Genomic DNA, 21,479 nt, shown 5'->3' with positions numbered 1-21,479 from the left:
TGTGCTCCAGATGACCATGGAGTGGCCATTCCAGCCCTAGACTGTCTGCTATTATTTTTGGTTTCTGGTAATAGAGGCCAAGAGAAGTTCTTTCTTCAGGGTATTGAATGCAATGAAATTATTTAAACAGTGTAGAGATAATGAACTTATTTTATGTATATTTTTAACCTTTCCTTGTTCCAGAAATGATTAAAGCTGGATTACAAGGGTTCCTAAATTACGGGATAGCACAAACTAATGTCAAAAGACAAAAAAAAAAAAAAAAAAGTGAAGATATCAACAAGAAGTTCCTGAACATACTTTAATCTTTTGTTCCCTTCATTTTACAATTCAAAATTACATCAGAATCTTAAAAAAAAGATTTATTTATTTATTTGAGAGAGAGAGAGAGAGAGAGAGAGAGAGACAGAGACAGAGACAGAGTAGGAGTGGGGGGGGAGAGGGAGAGAATCTCCAAGCAGACTCTCCACTGAACATGGAGCCCAACACGGGGTTCAATCCCACCACCCATGAGATCATGACCTGAGCTGAAACCAAGAGTTGGTCGCTCAACTCAAAGTTATTTCAGGATCTTTAATGACTTATGACCATAATTATGGACATCATATGTTGGAAATTCTGGTTAGTAGAGAGTCCTGTTTAATTGAATGCCACTGGGGAGGTCTCAGGGTAGCATAACGGAGACTTCTAACTGGCTATCACTGGCTCGACTCATTACAGTAACTAATACCTTCCAGTTCTCTGTAAAACATATCCATGCATGCTCCCTATAGCTGGTTGAGTAGCATCCTGTCCAGTAATCACTTGTGCTTCTTCCCAAATCTCTCTGTACCAATTGCACTTGTTATAATAATTGTATAATTTAATGAAATATGTGATTTTGTAACTATAAGGGGAAAAGAAAAGAGTTGTTACTCTGAAAACTAAGTCAAATGCTTGGAAAGACTATAGAGATGAATTTTGCATAATATTGTAAATTTGGGATTAGGTGTGGGGAAGCCAATTGTAACTGGGGGAAAAAGTCAGTCAAAAATCTTCTGATTGCTTTGGGACAATCTTCAAGCGAGAGTGCAATATGAAAAAAAAAAATCCATGGAGAGCTCCTAAAGAGCAGACCCAGGAGCAAAAAAGACAGCTTTACATCCAAAATTGGTTAATACATATATATTTAAGTGTTTTAATTGAAAAGAAGGTGTTTAAGGTGTATATATATATATTTTTTTTTTTTAATAATTCTCCATTCTGTCAGACATGTTAAGTACCTTATTCTGTTAAGATGGATAGGAGTACTTCTGCTGTGTGTACAGAATTCACATAGTGCAGGCATGTTAAATAAATGGATGAAAATCCAGGGGGGATTAAGCAGTGATTAAATGTACCAGGTGGCAAATAAGTGATGGTGGCATTCCTATTTCTATGTTATCCTGTGCTCTTGGAGGCAGACATTACTAATCAATCACAGTCTTCTGTAATCAATCACCAGTCAAGCCAATCTCCAACTGGTTCCTTTTTGATGTTGAACACCAAGAAGCTACTACCAGTTAATCAGTTGGCCGATAACATTAAATCTGTCTGTCAACCCTGGCTTAGAGTAGAATAGTGCAGTAGGCATAGCTCATGGATTGGCATGTCACCTGAGGCTCTGCAGGTTGGAAATGATCAGGAAGATATGCCAGGGGGATCTGGGTGGACATCCACCGTCCATAGATTGCTAGGATCCATCTGGCCAACCTCCTTCTTCTAGGCAGTGTCCCCTTCCTCTTCATTCCATCAGTGCTTCTTTCAGAACTGCACGCTAGTCAAAGAGAGGGCAAATTCTGTTGGGATGTACCTCAGAATCACTGTGGCTGAGTTACTCCTAGCAGCTTGGTGTGGTAGCTTGACCCTGGCAACAGAATGTCCAGATTTGACCCTGACATCTCCACTTCTTAGCTATGACTAAGGCAAGTTAACCTCTTCAAGTTTCTGTTATCAATAATAGGTTTATAAGGACTAAATGTGATGATGCATGGAAGACGTAAAAGACTGGTTCCAGCATCTTCAAACTGTCCATATAGTAAGGTTTTGTAAGCACGAGTCCATGAGCTCTTTGAAATCCTATGCACCTTATGCTCAGGCTCCATGATTTTCATCAAATTCTCAAAGGAGTCTGGGACTAAAACAAAAGTAAACCAAGACAAGAAATACCTAAGGCTTTCTTGTTTAGAGCCATGCTTATCAAATTTTAATGGATCACCTGAAGATCTTGTTAAAATGCTAATTCTAATTTAATAGGTCCCAAGTGGGGCCTGTGGCTGTGTAGTCTTGACAAGCTCCCTGTTGATGGTGATGCTGCTCACCCATGGACCACACTTTGAGTAGCGAAGGTCTAAAGTGCCCACCCCTTTATTTCCTTCTTCTGCTGAGAGGCCCTATAACATGATTATTAAAAGCATGAGCTCTGGGGCCAGACAGCCTGGGTTTGCTTTACTGCCTTGACCTTTACTAATTCTATAACCTTGTCAAGCTGCTGAACTTCTCTCTGCCTCAGTTTCTTCACCTGTAAAATGGGGGAAATAACAGTACTTCCACAATAGGGTTGATATGAAGATTAAATGAGATAAAGAGTTTATAACAGTGCCTAAAGCATAATATGTGTTATTCTTAGTTTATTTATTGCCCTGTGAGTACACTCTCTGTTGCTACCGCCACATTCTTAGCTGTCTCAGATGACCTAGCATTCTCTGGATTGTGTCATGCCCAAAGTAATGTCTCCCACCAATGACATAGGGGTCAAATAAAATTGTAAAACATAAAATATCCCTCTCTTGGTGGGGGGAGTTAGATATAACAGGAAACACTTGTTTAGTTCACTTTTTTACAAGCTAATTTGATCACAGAATTCGGAACGGCTTTTTCCATCTGACTCCTAATTCACGTGCATAAGAGCTGGTATCATAAGGTAACAATCATGGGAGGGTGTTTCTGAAGAGTGGCAGATGAAAGCGGGGTCACTCTGCAATGTAGGTGCTATTGCACAGAGAGGAAGTGGCTCCTCCAGGTCACCTGCAGTGGAGGAGAAGCTTTGAATCAGTACCATCCACCAGCTGAGTGCCCACCCTAGAGCACACGCCTCTACGAGGGCCTGGGCACTCCAGCGCATTCACTCTGTCCTGCCTTTGCCTCTGCCACAGGCATGCAGGTCTTTGGCTCACACATGAACAAGTGCCACCGAGACAGGAGGGGTTGGGACGAGGAAGACTTTCTCATCCAGTGCTATACTCGTGTCATAATTAGCCTTGTCCTGTCAGCGTAATATCTTTGGCAGAGCATGCAGAGACATTGATTCCTCTCTCTAACCCTGCCTTTTGGATCTAGATTTTTGTTCTTTAAAGGAAATACAAGTTTGTGGCTAAACAATGAAGATGGTATCTGTTCTTTTTCCTCTTTTAAAAAAAATGAGTCTGAGTATATTCAGTTGAAAGAACAGATTACATTTTATGATTTAACTAGTACAGCATTTTTTTTTTTTTAGAGAGAGCATGAGCGGGGGCAGGGGGAGGGGCAGAGGGAGAGGGAGAGAGAATCCTCAAGCAGGTTCCACACTCAGTGTGGAACCTGACTCGGGGCTTGATCCCACAACCTGGGGATCACGACCTGAACCAAAATCAAGAGTCTAACGCTTAACCAACTGAGCCACCCAGGCAACCCCAGAATTTTTTTGTAAATCAACTTTATTGATGTACAATTTACAATTGAAAGTGCATTCACTTAAAATGTATAATTTAATGAGTTTTGACAAACATGTGTGACTGTGTAACCAATGCCACAATCAAGGTATAGAACATTTCACACCAAATGGTTTGCTTATGTCCCTTTGAAGTTTCTCCTGCTCCAGGTAACCAAACTGATTTGATTTCTGTCATCATAGATGCACCTCTTCCGGAAATAGAGATTTCATGTAAGTGGAATCTTATGAATGAACTATTTTCTGTCTGGCTTGTTTTCCTCAGCATAATGTTTTGGAGAGTCATTATTTTTGTTTTATGTATCACTCCTATCAGTAGCAGAACCTTTTTATTTTTTTTTAAACTTTCTTTTAACTCTGCTAAAATGTCAACCATTATGCATATATTATAAATTAATAATACATGCACCTTGAAATATATTTTTATTTTTTTTAACATAGGTCAACTCATAGGTTAGGAATATCACTAAGTGTTAGAATTTTTGAACAGCTATGAATATTTTGCAGTTGTGAGGTATAGTGGATAGCCTGTGGTCACAGACTGACCCTGTGCTGTGGTATAGTGGATAGCCTGTGGTCACAGCACTGGCCCCGTCACTGACTTTGTGAATTTGACCAAGATCTGTCACCCATTAGGGCTCAGCTTGCCCATTTGTACTAGTCTTTTTTCTTTTTTTAAACAATTAATTAACATAGAATATATTATTAGTTTCAGAGATAGAGTTTAGTGATTCATCAGTTGCATATAATGCCCAGGGCTCATTCTATCACGTGACCTCCTTAATGCCCATCACCCAGTTACCCCATCTCCCCCACCGACCTCCCCTCCAGCAACTCTCAGTTTGTTCCCTAGAGTTAAGAGTCTCTTGTGGTTTCTCTCCCTCTCTGATTTCATCTTATTTTATTTTTCCCTCCCTTCCCCTATGTTCCTCAGTTTTGTTTCTTAAATTCCACATAGGAGTGAGATCATACGGTATTTGTCTTTCTCTGACTGACTAGTACTAGTTACCAGTCTTTGCCGGTTCCTGAGGCCCATTGGGGGCCTGACACACGTGTTGTCTCGGGATGGTCACTGAGCTGTGGAGCCAGCAGAGGGAGTAGGAGTCAACAAAGGAATTGCAGAGCTCAGCCCCCATCTAGAAGGCTCTGTGATGCATGCTGTCCTCTGTACAGTGGCCGCGCTGTTCCAGAGCACAGCAAATCCTGTGGTGGGCCAATTTTTAAAGTGACTGGTGACTCCTGATACCATTTTTCAAACTATTTTTTTTTAAAGATTTTATTTATTTATTTGACAGAGAGAGAGAGAGATAGCGAGAGCAGGAACACAAGCAGGGGGAGTGGGAGAGGGAGAAGCAGGCTCCCCGCCGAGCAGGGAGCCCGATGCGGGGCTCGATCCCAGGACCCTGGGATCATGACCTGAGCCGAAGGCAGACACTTAACAACTGAGCCACCCAGGCGCCCCTCATTTTTCAAACTTATTTCTCTGATTAGGTGACAAGTGTGTTCTTTTTTTTTTTAATATAAAAGGGGTATAAACAAATCTCTGTGCAGTCTTATTAACAAATAAAATAGATTCACATTCAAATTTATTTAAATCAACCTTTTAGTGCTTATTACCTTAGAGAAGAATTGTAAAAAAAAACAAAAAAAAACCCAAAGTATTATAGGAGCCCCTTTAGAGTTTACTTTTCAAGGCAAAAACAAATTTAAATTGAGCCATTCAAAATACAGTTTATAGAATTATCAAAAATGAAATATTTTATAACATACCATTATCTGAAAATAGTCTTGAGGTTTTAAAAGCAGCTGACTGATTTTACTCTGAGGCCAGATCTGTATAAACACAGTTAAATGGACATTTCATGCCATAAAATTTCCTGCATCTACCACCCCTGCACTTTCAGTCACAAAATTATTTCTGTTCTCCATTCACTTTTGCTTCTATGAACATAACTGCTGTTGCATGAAATCTTTATAGTCTTATATTTGCTCTCCAGTTCCTCTCTTCACAATATGAAACAAACAAAAACCAGACAGTGGAATTAGGTTGGCCGTGACATGCCGGGAAACACCCTGTAGGCTTTTATACCCCTTGGCCACCTTTCTCCCACTACAAAATATTGTTCTGAAATAACTACTTCGGGGCACCTGGGTGGCTCAGTTGGTTAAGTGTCCAGTTCTTGGTTTCAGCTCAGGTCATGATCTCAGGGTCATGAGATCGAGCCCCATGGTGGGTTCCATGATGATCGTGGAGTCTACTTGAGATTGTCTCTCTCCTTCTCCCTGTGCCCCTCCTCCTTCTCTCTGTCTCAAAAAAACAACAACAACAACAACAAACAAACAAACAAAAAAAACTAAACTAATTTGGTGAAAAATTTTGTAATTTCAAATGAACTTGGCAATGTGACATATGCAAATGAGAAATTTAAATATGTTATAACTGGCATTTTTCTGGTGAAACGAGGGGAGTAATGAAAAGGCAGGTTTGAAAGCAGGCTCTTGCAGAGACTCTGGGGAGGAGCAGCAGGAAAGGCTGAGGCGAACGAGGAAAATAAAGTGAGGGATGGAAATGAAGGAAGGCCTGTGTGTGGAGGCAGAGATGATCTGTGTCTGCATCTTGTGTCAGAAAACCTGTTTTACTTGTCAAAAAGGTACCTGCCAAAACTCTCTGGAAAAGATGAATCTGATGTTATTTTTTTTAAAGATTTTTTTTTATTTGAGAGAGAGAGAGAGAGCGCACAAGAGAACTTGAGCAGGGGAGGGCGAGAGGGAGAGGATCTCAAGCAGACTCTGCTGAGTGCAGAGCCTGACATGGGGCTTGATCTCACAACCCTGAGATCATGACCTGAGCTGAAATCAAGAGCCTGACACTCAACTAATGGGCTACTCAGGTGCCCTGAATCTGATGTTATTTTGATTATTCTGTACCACAGAGAAAGAAGGAAGCATCCCCGTTATTTTATTAGGCTTGTATGACACTGATCTAAAACCTGACCAATGGGTGCCTGGGTGGCTCAGTTGGTTGGGCGACTGCCTTTGGCTCAGGTCATGATCCTGGAGTTCCGGGATTGAGTCCCGCATCAGGCTCCCTGCTCAGCGGGGAGTCAGCTTCTCCCTCTGACCCTCCCCCCTCTTATGCTCTCTTTATCTCATTACCTCTCTCAAATAAATAAATAAAATCTTTAAAAAAAAAAACAAAATAAAACCTGACCAAGATAGCACAAGAAAGGAAACCACAGACTAACCTCACTTATAATTTTTGATGCAAAATCCTAATAAAATACCAGCAAATGGATTCCAGCAGTGCACTAGGAGAAAATACACCATAACCAAAGACATTTATTCTAAATGTTCATGGTAGTTCAATATTATGAAGTCTATAAACATAATCACATTAAAATGCAGAGAAGGGTGTGATGTAGAGCTGGCTGGGCTGTTTTAGGACAAAACGACAGGACCAGAAAGCAGATCATGGGTTGCCAGAGGATGGGACTGGGGAATGTTTGATTACAAAGGAGTAACACAAGGGAAATTTAGGGGTGACAGAACTATTCTGTATCTTGAACCTGCCTCTGTGCAATCATCAACAGGACATTACATCCAAAAAAGTGAATGTTATTGTAGATAAAAACAAATATTTAGAAATAAGTTTCAAAAAATGAAAACAAAACAAAAATTCCCCCTTTATCACATAGCCGATAAAGCCAATGATTGACTAGGTAAGGTGTAGTGACTGTAATACATCCAGTTTTCTCAGCTATAAAATGGAGCTCATACTAATACTTACCTCCTAGGGTTGTTCCAAGATTTGGCTTAGCACAACATCTGTCGTAGAGTGCATCCTCAAGAAATGTTAATCATTGTTAGTAACAAAATATAGCCATTAAGCACACAAACTCTGGAGCAAGAAAGCCTGAGTTCAAATTCTTGTTCATCCCCTTATTAATTATGCAGCCTTGGGTAAGTCATTTTGCTTCTGTGCCTCTGTGTTCTCTTATTTTTTAAAATTTAGATAAGCGTTACTGTGAGAGTTCACTGAGTTTACTGCAGTGGAGTACCTAGAAGTGGGGAGTGGGGGAGAGAAACTCCTGAGGCTCCTGTGAGTTCAGAAGGGAAGGGAAGTGAGCTGTGTATGGTTGTGTGTGCGTTTGTATGTGTGTGTAGGTGTGGTTGGTGTTGGTCTCTATGTTATATAAATGAGTTGTATAGATAAGGTACATGGAAAAAAAGACAAGAGAAGAGAGTTTCCACCTGTGGCAGAGATATGGGTATAAATGCTGAGACAGAAGCACAGGTGGATTCTCCAGAGACCAAGGGAGCTGAAAGAGAGACGTGAACTTGGTTCCATGTTGGCCTGGTGTCAAAGGTAGGACGAATTTGCATTAAAGGAGTGTGAAAATTTACTCAGGCAAAGTAGGTCATCAGAAAAGAGAGTTAAATAGAGAGCCTCAGAGCCTCTGTTTAATGACTTAAATCTCTAACCAGCTACTTGAATAAAGAGGGGGTTTCTTATGGGGCGCCTGGGTGGCTCATTTGGTTGAGTGGCTGCCTTTGGCTCAGGTCATGATCCCAGGGTCCTGGGATCGAGCACCACATCGGGCTCCCTGCTCAGTGGGAAGCCTGCTTCTCCCTCGCCCTCTTCCTCCCCCCGGCTTGTGTTCGTGCTCTCTCTCTCAAATAAATAAAATCCTTAAAAAAAAAAAGAGGGGGTTTCTCTGTGTTTGTGTGATCATTGTCATTGCTGTGGCCACTCATGTTGACTCCAGTGGACTGTGCGTCACCTACAAGCAAGAGGGGGCTGGTCAGCAAACGTCCCTTGCCTCAGTGACTCTGAGTAGACCATTTTCACTGGTGGGCTGGTGGTGGTCACGTGGAGCTGGGAGCCCCTGCTTGGAAGTGAGTCACTGGCCTCACTACTAAGGCTCACACAAGTCCCAAGAAAATAGGGAAGAGAATAAGATTTAATGAAATGAGAACATTTTTATCAATATGATGAGGGGAAAAAGCAAAATATAAAACTCTGTATGTGCATCTAATTTGGTTACACATATGCATAGAAAAATGGCCGGAATGAAACATTAAAACAGTAAATAGTTGTCTCCGAGTGAGGATTACAGATGACTTCTCTTCTTTGTATCTTATATCTTTTCTATTTTCTACAATAAAAATGTTTTACTTTTGCAATTAGAGAAGAGGAATGGGCCGCAATTAACTTAGAAGGAAAGAGGTTCCCTGTCCCTGTTCACAGCCTACCTGTTGTTCAGCAACACATTTTTCGCTACTTTTTATGTACAGGGCAATAACAATTTAATTGCTGGCTCCCTTCTCTAATCTCCAGGTGAAGCTCAAAGCTTCCCAATCTTATTTCCGTTCCACAGAAGAGGAGCTCTGACGTGGGGCAAAGACATACTGGGGTCCTTAGAAACTCACCACGAGCCATAGTGGTTGGAGTTTGGGTGGGAGTGGGGAAGACATCCAAAGCTCCTTTCTGCGACAAGCAGCTGCTTTAGCTTCACTTCCTGTTACTTCTCTTGCTTTCCTTTCTCTCAGCTGCTGTATAAACATGGGATTGGTATTTTTGCTGGGGCTCCCATAAAAAAGCACCACAGACGGGGTGGCCAAAACAACAGAAATTTCTTTTTTCACAATTCTGGAGGCTACAGGTGTCTGAGATCAAGGTGTCAGCAGGGTTTGTTTCTCCTGAGGCCTCTCGCCTTGGCTTGCAGATGACCGTCTTCCCCCCACCATCTTCACGTGGTTTTCCTTCTGTGTGAGTGTGTCCTAACCTGCTCTTCTTTTAAGGACACTAGTCTCATTAGATTTGGGCCTATGCCAAATGAACTCATTTCACCTTAATTACCTCTTTAAAGACCGTATCTCCAAATACAGTCAGTTGGAGATTCTTGGGAGGAGACTACAACATATGGATTTTGGAGGACACAGTTCAGCCCATAACAGGGTTGAAGTGATTTCTTTCATTGGGGACTGTGCTGCCACTCAGGGAAAGTCAGGAGAGAACCCAGGGCAGGATGCCAAAAAAAAGAAGCCAGTTTTAACTTCTTGGGTTTTGTATAGCCCACCAGGTTAAGAAACCAGAGAGGAATGCACACGTTTTCATTTGTCCAGAGTGTCTGTGTCTGTTCTGGGCACCTCACCCTCTTAAATCTGTGGCTGTATTGAGGCCACTTGAAGATTTGAAATGTTGGTTGTCTCCTCCTTGGGGACATAAACAATATATCATTCTGTTGAACTTATCACCAAATTATTGGATGTTTGTATAAAAGCAAAGCAAATCTGAGATCAGAGATGTTAGAATATTGTTCAGCAAATGATGGGGGGTGCGGGGGTGAGCTGGTAAAAGAGTGATATACTCTGGTCATGTTACCCTTGAAAGCTTGGTTAACATTGTCATTCTCTGTTAAAAAACAAGAAGAAGCCTTCCGAGCAGCTCATATAAAATTTTAAGGCATTAAAATGAGAGAGTTTATCTGTCTCTTCTGCCCAAGTGATAAACAACCATGAATGTACTCTGATCTCTTCCCCAAGATGAATCCTGAAAGTTTTGCAGTATGGAACTGATTTTCACTGACCTAGGAAAGAAACAGGTCTGCCTTTGCCCAGCCAGCAGATGGTGCCATTTTTCTAGGAAATGGAACCAGAATTAGTTTGAACTGCCATTCGGCCATCAATGTGCGAGCTCACAGCGTATTTCCATAGATGTTTTTATATAACCAGTTTCTCTTCTATGAAATTTACTCATCTTAACTGCAGTTAAACAAGCTGAAATCTTCAGGCTTAAGTGTAAATGAAACTTTTATTTTTTAAACACAGGGATAATTAGAAAAAAAAATCTGAGCACCTTCTTCCAGATGTATATTTTAGAATTATATGCTCTCTCCTCCTCCTGCTCACTCACCCATCTTGCTCCAACATACGAACTGGCTTCGTTTGTACTCATTTTTCCTTCTGAAAGACTCTCTTACAGTCTTTCACTGTTATATATAGTGGTTGGTTTACTGAATTCTATAGTAAAATTATAACTTTTGAGGAATGAATAGTTCTGAATAGCTACTTTAATATAATACATAATTAATAAATTTAATTTAATAGCTACTTTTAGTAATATGTAGCTGAGTATTTACCTTATTATTATTATTAATTTTACTAGAAATATGTGGTCCTTTTTAATCAGCTATTGATTGTATAATAAAATAAAGTGGCACCTAATTTAAGCATTTAAAATAATTCATTGAAAGATAACCTACAATGCAGTATGTTAAGCCTAATTGTCAAAACAACACCTCTTTTTTTCCAAGAAAGAAAAAAACAAAGGTATGATCAAAATTATGACCAACAATTTGGGTTCATTTCGACATTAAAGATGATTTTGTAGGCATACCAGCAGGCAAAATGTTGAAAAATCAATGACTGGATTTAGAAATAATGGTAAATTAAAAAGGGCAGCTATACATTTCAGGGTTAATGTCTGAAATTAAAGAAAAATATCCACCACTCATCACAATGATCTTTTAATAACTAATTTTTTTTAACATTAAGATTGCTGTTTTAGGGAATTACCTTTCTCTGAACATTTAATTAAATGTTAAATTTTTTAAATAACTTACACAGAGAAATAAGTTTTGTGATCTGTACAAATTAAAGGATACATGAATATAAGCCCCCTTCCCTGCCAAAGCTCAAATTTGCTATGGTCTCAGCAGAAAATAAACAGTTTATAGGTTAAACAGAATTTATAGCATTACAAAAGTTTCCAGAACCTTTCTTTTCATCATTTTTTTCTAACAGCAAAGATCAAAATGACAAATTGAATGACCAGAATGTAAAAAATATTTGTGCAAAACTTTTGTGTTAATTGTCCTTACCATTTAATAGAGGTAAAACCTAAGAACACACAATGACAATGTTGAAGAAAAACTACACTGAAAGGAACTCTATTTTAGATTTCAAACAACATGGGTCATACTATCTCTAAACACTGAGAGAAAACATGGCACCATGAGCAGCGGGAGCAACACATGACTTGGGGATTCTGCCAGCAAAGGTGGCTGACATTGGAACATGCTGAAGTTTCTCTCCACACTAGCCAGCTGTCTTAAATGACTGGAAACTCTTGTAGGGCTTAAAACTCACTTCAGTGTCTTGTTCTTGAAATTTGCAGATCATAAATGAAATATTTACAAAAGTCCTCTCCCCCTACCTCAAGGAATGTTTCTTGTGTCACAGGAAATCCTTCAAAGAATTGAATCATAGACTCTCTGGATTTACCTACACTGATCCATTTAGCTGGAATTTGAAGCTCTTCTTCAATAAATCAAATGTAATTTTTTGCATTAACAGGTAGTTCTTTAAATGTCCTTGCATTTGTTATATCTGTGTTCCAACCTGGGAGAGTCTTATTTTGAACTTCAACTTTATTTAAGGCTTCTTGGTTTGCTGGGAAATTTCACCATCTAACTTGCGAGCAACTCCAACTTTGATTTCCATAAACATGTCCAAAATATCCAATTTGGCAAGTGCCAACGCAGGAAATCCATTAATCATATGAGCATATTTGAGCAAAATGTGGTCCAGCCAGCCACACCTTCTTTTCCTGCCAGTGGTTACCCCAAACTCTCCACCTCTTGTTTGTAATAATTCTCCAATTTCATTGTCTTACTCTGTAGGGAAGGCACCAAAGCCAACTTGATTTGTGTAAGCTTTTACGATCCCATCACTTCTCCAACATTTTGAGGGGGTATACCCAACCAGGTACAGACACCTCCAACTGGACAGTTTGAAGATGTTATAAAAGGGTAAGTTCCAAAATTAATATCTAGTAGTGCTGCATTGGCACTTTCTACCAAGATTTTCTGTGGTGCTCCATCTAGGGCCTCAGAGAGGAAGTAAACCCCGTCTCTCACCATTGGTTTAATCCTTTCCATATAGCCCTTGAGTTTTTGTAATTCACTTTCAATGTCAATTTCCAAAGTGGGACATATGATTTGTATTAGTTAGTCAGAACTTTGAACCTTTCAGAGAAGCCATCAAAGTCAGAAACAAGATCACACATCTGCAGTCCACTCCCAGTAGCTTTGGAAGAAAAAACTGGGCCAATACATTTTGTGGTACCCCAATTTTTTCCTGCCTGTTCTTGTCTATGTTGCTCCTGGAGACCATCAGGTGCTTGATGAAAATTGAATACGATATGAGCACTGTCAGATAGGATAAGCCTTTCTTCCCAGCCTTCCAGACCTTTTCCTTTTTTCTCTGCTTCCTCAAATAATCTGGGAAGATGAGCTATCACACTATTTCCAATGAATATGGTAACATTTGGATGAATTATTCCACAATGTCCAGTATGGTCACCGAGTTCCCCCGGGGGCCACACCCCAGGTTGGCCACAATCCCGGTTGGATATGGAAGATGCCACAGGATTGGTCTCAGCCTGGTGGCTCCAGTGACATGAGGAGAGCCTGAAGGAGATGCAGGCAATGAGGACTGCACGAACTGAACTGATCTGTGGCCACCAGCCACATGCAGAGGAAGAAGGAGCCAGAGGCCAGCCCGACTATTTACCTTCTTAACTGTAAACACTTTTCTTCAAAATTGTCAATGAAAAGTTTCAAATATACAGAATACTTGAAAGACCAACACATAAGCATCATATGCCGTACCTATCACCTAGATTCAACCATTATTAACATGAGATAGATTCAATAGTTAGTAACATTATCATTTTCCTTAATGTACAAATATGTGTGTGTAGATAATATATATATGGAAGTTGGTTACAGACATTATGACACATGAGCCCTAATATTCAGCATACAACTCTTTAGAATGAAAACATTCTTCTAACTACTAAACCATAATCACACCTAAGAATATGAGCAATAATTTCAGTATTATCTAATATCGAGTCCCTAGTCAAAATTTCCTAGTTATCACCCGTATATCATTTTATTTATTATTTAATTATTTTAAGTAATCACCACCCCCAACATGGGACTAGAGCTCACCACCCGGAGATCAAGACTCACCTGCTCCAAGGACTGAGCTAGTTAGGCGCCTCATCCCCATATATCTTTTGTAGTTGATTTTGTTTAACTGGATCCAATCAAGGTTCAGATGTTTTTGGTTGTTTTGTTTGTTCACTCACCTCTACTTAAGACAGTGATTTTTTTTTTTATTTTAAAGATTTTTATTTATTTATTAGAGAGAGAGAGCAAGAGAGGGAACACAAGCAGGAGGAGTGGGAGAGGGAGAAGCAGGCCTCCCGCCGAGCAGGGAGCCCTATGTGGGACTCTATCCCAGGACCCTGGGATCACGACCTGAGCTGAAGGCAGATGCTTAATGACTGAGCCACTCAGATGCCCCCCCCCTTTTTTTTAAACAGACCAGGCCTGTTATTTAGAATGTCCCACATTCTGGATTTGTCTGATTGTTTACTTATAGGCTTGTTCTTAACCTGTGTTCCTCAGATATCAAGGCCTGAGAGGAAGGCTTATGAACTGTAAATAATAATGGTATTTCTAACTCAAATTCAACATTATACATTATTTCTTACCTTTGATTTTACATAGATACCTCTTCTTTCTTAATTAACAATCTTAGTTCTTAATAACACTAACAGTTTACTTATTTGCTTTACCCTACAATTGTTTAAAACAATAGCACCAATATTACTAGTTCAAAAAACTAAGTGAAGATAAAAGATTTCTTTGTGGTTCTTTTATCTTTATAACATATCTAATGATTGGATAGCCATGTGCTAAGCTTAAAAAACACTCGAAATAATTTTGTCCTCGCATGGTTATGTTAAAAATTTGATAAATATTTAAGTTTGTTTTGTGTTGTTTTAAATTGAATATTTAGTTTCTTTCCCTTTTTGATTAATTTTATTTTTTGTATTATAGAAAACATTTACAGGAGCAAAAAAAATCAAAATTATATAAAGATGTAAAGTCAGAGAAGTCTTACTTCCATCTTTATCCCCTCTACCTGATTTCTCCTCTGTCCCTATGGATGACCATTTTTAAAAATTAGTTTCTGGTTTATTGTTCCTATTAATTTTTGTCCTCCTGTTTTTTTCTCACAGAGCATAGCATACTATATATCCTGTTTCACAATTTGTTCTTTTCACTTAATAAAATATCCTAAATGTCACCCCATGTTAGTATATAGAGGTCTTTCTCACACCACCCTCATGGTTGCATAGTACTCCATTGTGTGGATGTGTCATGGTTGATTCATCCATTTCCTTCCATTCATCATTCAACCCATTGGCAGATATATGGGTTATTTGGAAATGTTTTTTAAAATTTTGATAATTTTGGATAGAAATTAAAAAATGTATTTCATACTTTTCTAACTTTATACACAGAGTTCTGTTTTTTTCTCGATGCCTCAGGTTTTCATCTGTTAGTTGCTGCTAATTTGCTTGCACTTGAAAATTAGATCACCAAACCTGTAACAATTGCCTATAAAACAGGAGTGATAGACATGAGCAAGGCCCCAGGGAGCTCTCCTATGAGGTAAACTATCCATCCAGACCTACCTAGAAACTTAGGTTCTGAATGTTTTCCTTTTATGCCTTATTTTGCTGTTTTGTTTGATTTATATTAATTTTCTACCAAAACTACCCTCATACTTCTAAGGTACATTCAGATTATCAGCAGAAGGTACATTTTTTTCTGTATAAATTTTTCTGGAAATTGGATCGTGTATACTTCCATATTGAAGTAACAAAATCTTTCCTGCCCTGGAGATAAATTCGTTTTGGTGGAGGATGGAGAGAGTGAGAAGTAGAAATGCTAGTAGTCTAGGAAGAGGTCAGCACATGCACACACCAATGGGCACATATATACAGGTGAAAATATATTGTAATATATAGCTGTATAGACCTGTATATACCTCTAATATCTGAGCATACCCCTGTAATATTTAATATAAATTTTTCTGCTTTTCATATTCAGTGGTATATCATAAGCATTTTTCTGTGTTATGAAGAACCCTATTGACTATGATTTAAAAATGCCTGAAAATAATGTGTTGTATAGAGCAGAATATTAAACATTTACTTTTATCAGTAAGCCTCTTTCTGTTCAAATGGAATCTACATAGAAGTTTCGTATAAGAACCATGTATGGTTCAGACAAGGTTCTGATAGTTTCATTAGTCAGTTTTGACCATCATATTTTAATTACTTATAGCTCTTTCTTGTTTTTCGGATAATTTCTTTTGTTCTTACTTGATGGGTGCTATGTCTTCCCATTCCTCTAAGTGTTAGTTTTATAGTTTTCTTGTTTCCTGCATTGTCTCTGTTTCCTCCAAGCTACTTTTTCCTATTTGATTGTTTTGATCTGCCTGTTTTGGAGGGAAGACTTGCCTGACATTTCTAGTCTGTAGCTGTGCATGTTGTTAAAGAGTAACGCACTAAAATGCTGACTGGAATCTGTGTGCAGGTAGGGGAGGCCTGTTAACTGGTGTGCTTGATTATGGGATGATCAGGACTAAGCTGGATCTGTTGAGGGGTCCCAAATGCATGAGTCTATGGAGCTACTCTTTGTGACCATTCAGGCTTCCAGAGAAAGGTCCTGGAGTCCAGGGTTTGGAAGAGGTAAGGCTGGTTGCTGGCACTCTTGGACTGGGGAAGGGAGCTTGGTCTCAGGGTGCAGGCTTTCCCTTAATGCCCATTTTTAGTCTGAGACATCATCATCACAACTCTCTGCCATGCCTGTGTCTTTAAGTACAAAATCTCTGTTTCTATGCTGCAGAGAATAAATCTCCTATCTCTTTGCGGGGGAGGTAAAAGTTGTCTGACCGCTCAACTAGAAGGAGGGACCTGGGACTAACTATTCCCCACAAGATTTTTCCACCAGTTTTTTTTCACTTGCTTCTCCCACACTGTAGCTGAAATTGCTGATTTCTGATTTCTTTCAGGGGTTCTGTGGGGGGGTGAATCAGCATTTTCTCATTGGTTTCTCCTTCACAGGCACTTGGGTTTCAGGTTCCTTCAGCTCTGCCAAGTCATTTTTGACTTCTCCATCTGTTTTTTACCCCCTGAAATTTTATTGAATTATCATGTCCACTATTGTCCCTTCTCTGGTTCTCTTTGTCCCTTGTCACCTTTCCTGTGGAGTTTTAGAAACAAGCAGATATAATGCATGTATCCAGTCCTTCATATTTACCCAGAAGCCTCTTCAAGGAGGCTTAACTCTTCACTATTTGGGAAAAAGTATTATTTTTATGAAATATGTGAAGATCACCTAAAGCCCACCATGGATCCTACTATATATTGTACCATAATTAGCTAGCCATTACCCTAGTGTTGGACATCTAGGTTGGCTTCCAATTTGATATTATGATGATAACACAATGTGAGCATTTTGGTGCACGAATTATCCACATTATGGCTATTTTTCTGCTTAAATTTGCATTTCTTCAAGTGTTTTTTTCTCCCATATATGTATGAAATCTGCATTTCTTCTTTTGTGATTTATCTATTATATATCATAATATTTATATTATATATTATATTTGTATATGTTAATTTGTTGTACTTAAGGCAGTATATTTTTGGTTAAGTGTTTGCTTTTTAATTTTTGTTTACTTTTGTGAGTGTAGACATTACAAATTTTTGCACAAACATACCTGAATTTTTAAATGATTTCTTCCATCACTTTTATTTATTTATATATTTAAGATTTTATTTATTTGAGAGAGTGAGCATGAGTGGGGGGGAGGGGCAAAGGGAGGGGGGGAAGCAGATTCCCTGCTGAGCAGGGAGCTGGACACGGGGCTCAATCCCAGAACTCTGGGCTCATGACCTGAGCCAAAGGCAGATTGACTGAGCCACCCAGGTGTGCCCTCCCATCACTTTTAAACTCAAAAATATATTCTCTTGTAAATATTTAGTAAATATTCTGATTTGGGAGTTAAAGATGAGAGAATTATTATCATAGGGGTTAGAGCTAAAGTTCTTTTTTTGTACTAACATGAAAATATGTTTATTTTATAAAAATTTTAAAGTAGAATCCAAATGGTACATTCATATATATATGAATTGCATTATATATATGCAACTGCATTAAAATACATATAGGAAATTCTAGAAAGAAAATACAACCAATGATTTATAGTTATTGTCTTTGGGCACTATATTTTTCTCTATGTTTAGGTATTATAGTTTCTATATTTCCTTAAATATAGGGGCATTCTTTTTATATTACAAATGAAGAATTAAATCTTAGTTTTCAAGGCTGGTTTATTTTTAAAATTTTATTTCTTTTTTAAAAATTTTTTGTTATGTTAATCACCATACATTACATCATTGTTTTGGATGTAGTGTTCCATGATTCATTGTTTGTGCATAACACCCAGTGCTCCACATAGAACGTGCCCTCTTTAATACCCATCACCAGGCTAACCCATCCCCCCACCCCCCTCCCCTCTAGAACCCTCAGTTTGTTTTTCAGAGTCCATCGTCTCTCATGGTTCGTCTCCCCCTCCAATTTACTCCCCTTCATTCTTCCCCTCCTGCTATCTTCTTCTTCTTTTTTTTTTCTTAACATATATTGCATTATTTGTTTCAGAGGTACAGATCTGTCATTCAACAGTCTTGCACAATTCACAGCGCTCACCATAGCACATACCCTCCCCAATGTCTATCACCCAGCCACCCCATCCCTCCCACCCCCCACCACTCCGGCAACCCTCAGTTTGTTTCCTGAGATTAAGAATTCCTCATATCAGTGAGGTCATATGATACATGTCTTTCTCTGATTGACTTATTTCACTCAGCATAACACCCTCCAGTTCCATCCACGTCGTTGCAAATGGCAAGATCTCATTCCTTTTGATGGCTGCATAATATTCCATTGTGTATATATACCACATCTTCTTTATCTGTCATCTGTCGATGGACATCTTGGCTCTTTCCTTATTTATTTATTTTAAGTAATCTCTCCACCAAACGTGGGGCTTGAACTCATGGCCCAAGATCAAGAGCCACATGCTCTTCAGACTGAGCCAGTTAGGCATCCCCCGCCAACTTAAAAAAAAAATTTTATTTAAAGACTAGTTTAGAAATAAAGTATAAACAAATAATTTTGAGAGTATGATGATTATTTTTTTAGTGATAAGTTCTCCAAAATTTTTTTTTAATATAAAAAAAGCTGTATGTAATCAATGTATACAACTTAGTGAGTTTGGAGATAATTATACACCCATGAAACCATCACCACAATCTATGCCATCAACATAGTCATCAAATCCAAAAGTTTTCTCCTGCCCTCTTATTATTATTATTATTTATTTACTTGACATAAGATCTAGCCTTGTAGCAAATTTTTAACAGTGCAATATAGAACGGGGAGGTAACTAGTTAAGGTACTAGTTAAGAGTTCTGAGGCTGCAGCAGTGCACTCTGGGAAAAATATGGAGAGAGAAGATTTGGGGTGGATGAGACTGAGGTTTGGGGTATGCCCACAGCAAGGGAGGGAAGGAGAAAGTGGATTCAAAGAAGAACTAAGCAGAGAGGTGCCTGAGAGAGCTCTGAAGAGAGTAGCTCTTCAGAAGTCCTCTGAAGAGAGTAAAGCTTAATGAAAATGTAAGATGATGATCCTGCTGGGGCATTCATCTTCCTTGCCACTGTGCTGAACTCCAAGACCATTCCTGCAGATGCTGCTAGGCACAGCTGAAGACAAGCATGTTGAGATGGAGAGAAAAAGTGCTTCATTTTTTTGTGCGTGACGGAGGTACATCACTTTGCACCAGGATTTTGTGTAATTCACTAGCCTCATTTTAGCACTCACAATCACTGTCTTTTCAAGAGAAGTTAGTGCTGCAAACTTAAAATGCCATAAAACCCCAATCTTTGGCTGTTCCTTTTCTCTCCCTTTTCAAGAAGTGTTATTAAGGAACCTGAATTATAAGGCTGTTGTTTCTCAAATTGAAAGTGTAGTTCCCCCAAGCAGCGGTGTGCACTTTCCATTAGGAAGTGTGAGCAAGAGCCACAGAGCTCACCACAATTGGTGCTGAACTATAATTGTCCAAACTGGATATTTTGACTTTCCTTCTTCCAGTTCTTGGGACCATTCTTGGTATTATCCTCTACCTTCCACCTTTACCACTCTAAAAGAACTTTATTGTTCTTTTTTCTTAAGTTTTTATTCAAATTCCAGTTGGTTAGCATACAATATAATATCAGTTTCAGATGTACAATATAGTGATTCAACACTTCCATACAACACCTCGTTCCCTAAGAGAACATTAAATGACTGCGGTGGTGGCTCCTGGAAAAAGCTCACTATATGTGTAGGGGATGGCTTGGAATGGAAAAATAATGCTGAATTTATGAGGTTGTAGGACTTTTCAGGCACACAGGGCAGAATGAGGAAGGGACCACAGGATGTCAAGATTGTTAACCATATCTTCGTTGAAGATGATGTATGTCCTATCATTTATCAAATGTACTTAGTTATTTTGCAGATGTTTTAATGAAAATTATGTTCACATAAAAAATTAGAGATTATGCAGTGTCTCCAGTCATTTGGCCTGATTTTTAATAGCATCACTGGCTACTTCTGTTAGATTTTATTTAGGTCAGTGACATATAAACACACCCTAATGGTATAACCCGTCAGCTTTCAAGGTCTCAATGCAGAGTATTCCCACCAAATTACCCCAGTGATGACTCCTTGGGTTTTTCTAAAGCTGGCTTTTTAGTAACAACTTGAACACATCAGTTCCAAGGCCTTCAAATCAATGCTAGTTAAACCAACCCAAGCCTAAATCTTGATTCTGGGTTTTCCATTCTAATGAAAATTACTGTGATGAAGGAACAGTGATTTCAATAAACAAACGTTTACTGAGTACCAACTGTGTGCAAGACCAAGTGATGCCGTTCTTGTTGCCCAGTTTGAGTAGAATGCTCTGTGAGTGCTGATGCAGGGAACAGAGGCAGGCAGAGCAGAGGAAAGCTTGGAAAGTTTTCAAGATTAATTAGCACAAAGGTGGGGCATTTGGGATATCTGGCACCAGATAGTGATCAACAGTACTAATTATACTCTCATATTAAATCAGTTATGGTGGATGAATTGGAGTCGATCAGCCAGTGTGGTTAAGGAAGCTGCAGCTGTTGTGAGCTTCTCTTTGAAATATGTTTACATGTCTCTATAGCTCACGTATTAGTGGCTTGCACTTCATTTTTATTTTTCTTTGAGAAAATGATCTCCATTCCCACCCCCCCCCCCAGTTATAGTAGAGAGTTGAGACATAAGACTGAGATATGCAACAAATCACCTGGAATGATACATTCTCAGCCAAGTCACAATGTAGTCAACACTATTTTCAGGGTCTTGATATTTATGCAAGGGTGCTCACAATACTACAAAGGACATGTGATGGATCTTGAGGCATAAGTTCTCAATTATAGCACTTCATTATTAGATAGAAGAAGACTCTATAATGTGTTCTGTTCATTAGCATTCCAATTGGGAAGTGAGATGGCATTTGAGGCTGAGTAGGGCTGGCTGGTGGGATCAAGAATGGCTATTTTATTTTTTTGAGCTCGTGCATGCTTAAGTAACATCTTTCTGGTAGGTTCAGGTGAGTGCCATGTGAAGGCTGGCATGACCTTTTTTTAATTGGAGGTGTTTTTTTTTTTAGTAGATTCATCACGCTATAATTAGGCACTGAGAAGATATTTGTTCCATTTTTCAGGAAATTCACATGATAGGCTTTCAAAGCA

At 39.0% G+C, this 21,479-nt stretch overlaps 1 pseudogene; it reads right to left on the bottom strand.

The window, feature by feature from the left end:
• LOC114198752 (adenylosuccinate synthetase isozyme 2-like) overlaps positions 1 to 21,129 on the bottom strand; it is a 34,210-nt pseudogene extending 13,081 nt beyond the window's left edge.
• Between the last annotated feature and the right edge of the window lie 350 nt (positions 21,130 to 21,479).

Source organism: Eumetopias jubatus, unplaced genomic scaffold, assembly GCF_037043125.1.
Source record: "Eumetopias jubatus isolate StellerSeaLion01/CBP00866 unplaced genomic scaffold, mEumJub1_p1.0 scaffold_15, whole genome shotgun sequence".
NCBI lineage: Eukaryota > Metazoa > Chordata > Mammalia > Carnivora > Otariidae > Eumetopias > Eumetopias jubatus.
The sequence above is the reverse complement of the archived record's forward strand: the minus strand, read 5'-3'. Positions and strand labels throughout refer to the sequence as shown.